This window comes from Odocoileus virginianus, chromosome 24 (genome assembly GCF_023699985.2).
Source record: "Odocoileus virginianus isolate 20LAN1187 ecotype Illinois chromosome 24, Ovbor_1.2, whole genome shotgun sequence".
In the NCBI taxonomy this organism is placed as follows: domain Eukaryota; kingdom Metazoa; phylum Chordata; class Mammalia; order Artiodactyla; family Cervidae; genus Odocoileus; species Odocoileus virginianus.
Window position 1 is genome coordinate 24,005,097 of NC_069697.1, and position 2,812 is coordinate 24,007,908.

General features: G+C 40.8%; 1 pseudogene; it reads right to left on the minus strand.

Moving 5' to 3' along the window:
• Window positions 1-718: 718 nt before the first annotated feature.
• On the minus strand, window positions 719-2,103 carry LOC110138189 (sorting nexin-6-like; annotated as a pseudogene).
• Window positions 2,104-2,812: the final 709 nt, after the last annotated feature.

Here is a 2,812-nt window from a genome sequence, read left to right on the forward strand (position 1 = left end):
TTCATTGATTAGCTCTAGTAATTTTCTGGTAGAGTCTTTAGGGTTTTCTATGTAGAGGATCATGTCATCTGCAAACAGAGAGAGTTTCACTTCTTCTTTTCCTATCTGGATTCCTTTTACTTCTTTTTCTGCCCTGATTGCTGTGGCCAAAACTTCCAAAACTATGTTGAATAGTAGTGGTGAGAGTGGGCACCCTTGTCTTGTTCCTGATTTCAGGGGAAATGCTTTCAATTTTTCACCATTGAGGGTGATGCTTGCTGTGGGTTTGTCATATATAGCTTTTATTATGTTGAGGTATGTTCCTTCTAGTCGAGGCTACTTTTAAAAAGACAGCACTTTGGGCATCTGAAGACAAGGAGGGTGCGATGATCCGCATTTCTCTGGGACGCAGGCGCAGGTGGGCAGTTCTGCAGGTCCCATGGGCAGCACCAGGCCATTGTTTCTCAGAAAAAGGGGAGATCATCTGTTTCTTTTGTTTCCAGTGAGCAGTAAATGCTTAACCTAATTAAGAAAAAAATTAAATCTGGGAACTTCCGTGGTGGTCCAGGTAAGATGCTGTGCTTCCATTGCTGGGTGGCAGGTTTGATTTCTATTTGTGGAACTGAGATCTCACATGCCATGCAGTGTGACCAAAAAAATAGGGGAAAAAATTGTTTTAATTGTTAAAAGAATTAAATCTGAAGGAAGGCAGCCCTTTTTAAGGAAGGTGGCATGTGGCTTATGTGTCTCCATAACATCTCCAGGCAGTTCTGTAGCAACTATGGTTACCCTTTGCTTGCTTCAATTCTAACTCTGCCAGTTACACTGATTTTTTTTCCGAATGCAGTGACTTTGTTTTAAAATCCGTATGTTCTTGTTTTGCAGATTCAGATATTTTTTCAAGTTTCTGACAGCATAATTGTTTGGGACATTTCAGCCTGCAAAGCATCTTTATTTTTCTGTCTTGCTTTACTCAGTGCTTTGTTAGCATTTTAATAACCCACTAGTGACCTACATCTTCGGTAGAGGAGATCCTTAGCAGTTTGAATTCTATTAAGTCATATTTTAAAAGATCAGGAAGTTTGAAGTCCTCATCAGCTGATACCTGTGCTTCTATTTTTCCCATTTTATCAAATGGTTCTGAAACTTTAAGAAAAGACTTGCATGTATCTGTAGAATCCTGAGTTCCTAAAGCAGATAATGAAGAACGAATTCTACTGCAATCATCACCAGCACTCTTGTGGGATCTTGTCATCCTATCAGATTTAGCAGATGTACCCTTCACTCGGTTGCTGCTGCTGCTGCTAAGTCACTTCAGTCGTGTCCGACTCTGTGCGACCCCATAGACGGCAGCCCACCAGGCTCCCCGATCCCTGGGATTCCCCAGGCAAGAACACTGGAGTGGGTTGCCATTTTCTTCTCCAATGCAGGAAAGTGAAAAGTGAGAGAGAAGTTGCTTGGTTATGATATCCTAAAAGGAATATTCATTGATGTTCAAAGAAATCATCTACAGCCTTTACTCCAGAAACTACTATTCCATCTGCTGATTTAACCATGTTTTTAAAGAAATCTTCAAGTTTCTCTTTTTTATTTTTTTCCTCCCACACTCAAATCTTTATTAAATTCCTAGAACATGTAGAAATTTAAATCTTTCCATAAAATAGGATGTGCTGCCACACGACACAGGAACACTTCACGCATTGCCATGGTCTTCTTGCATATAGCCAAATACTCAGCTTTCGACTCCTGTTTCATCTTTGTGGATTCTTTCTTTGTTATAGACCCTTCTCCTTTTCCAAGTTTCTGTAGTTCTTCCCTTGAAGCATCACCATCAGGTCTCGGCAGTGCTGGATGGATAATGTAACCTGCATAGTCTTCATTTTCAATGAAGGAATGAAGCTAGGTAAATTGCTCATGCTGTCCAACAACAGAAAACCCATTTTATTTAAAATTTGGCAATTAACTCTTTGTGTGAACAGTGAATTTTACTTTGTCTCTCTCACTAAGAGAATCAGATATGTCCACCCATAAAGCAGTGTCACTTTGAAAATCTCCATTTATTGCCTTAGGTCCAAGATCCTCCTCCGAGAGGAAGTTGGGACTGTTGCTCAGATGTTCCATCATGGCTGCTCTGAGGCAGGAGGGACAATATGTTTTATACACAATGAGATATAGGGAGATTGTGCTCTGTTCACTGCAGTATGGGGGCTCCTTTTTTTGTGTGCTGCCTTTTTTGCAGCACACGGATTTTCTCTAATTGTGGCACACATGGGCTTAGTTGCCCCATGGCATGTGGGATCTTAGTTACCCAACCCAGGAATTGAACGTTTGTCCCCTGCATTGGAAGGCAGGTTCTTAACCACTGCACCACGGGGAGGTCCCTGGTACTGTTTTATACAATACTTTTAATGAGGCATTACTTCTTCTGTGTATAGACTATTAATATACAGTCAATTTTTCTAAATTTTCATAAATTTTGACATGAGTATACATTTGTAATTTCATGGCATGCATGCCATGCATGCCATGAAATTAAAAGATGCATGTTCTTTGGAAGGAAAGCTGACAAACTTAGACAGCGTTTTAAAAAGCAGAGACATCACTTTGCCAATGAAGGTCTATATTGGTTTTTTTCAATAGTTATGTACAGATGTGAAAGTTGGACCTTAAAATAGACTGAGCACCAAAGAATCAGTCAGTTCAGTTCAGTTCAGTCACTCAGTCGTGTCCAACTCTTTGCGATCCCATGAATCGCAGCACGCCAGGCCTCCCTGTCCATCACCAACTCCTGGAGTTTACTCAAACTCATGCCCATCGAGTCAGTGATGCCATC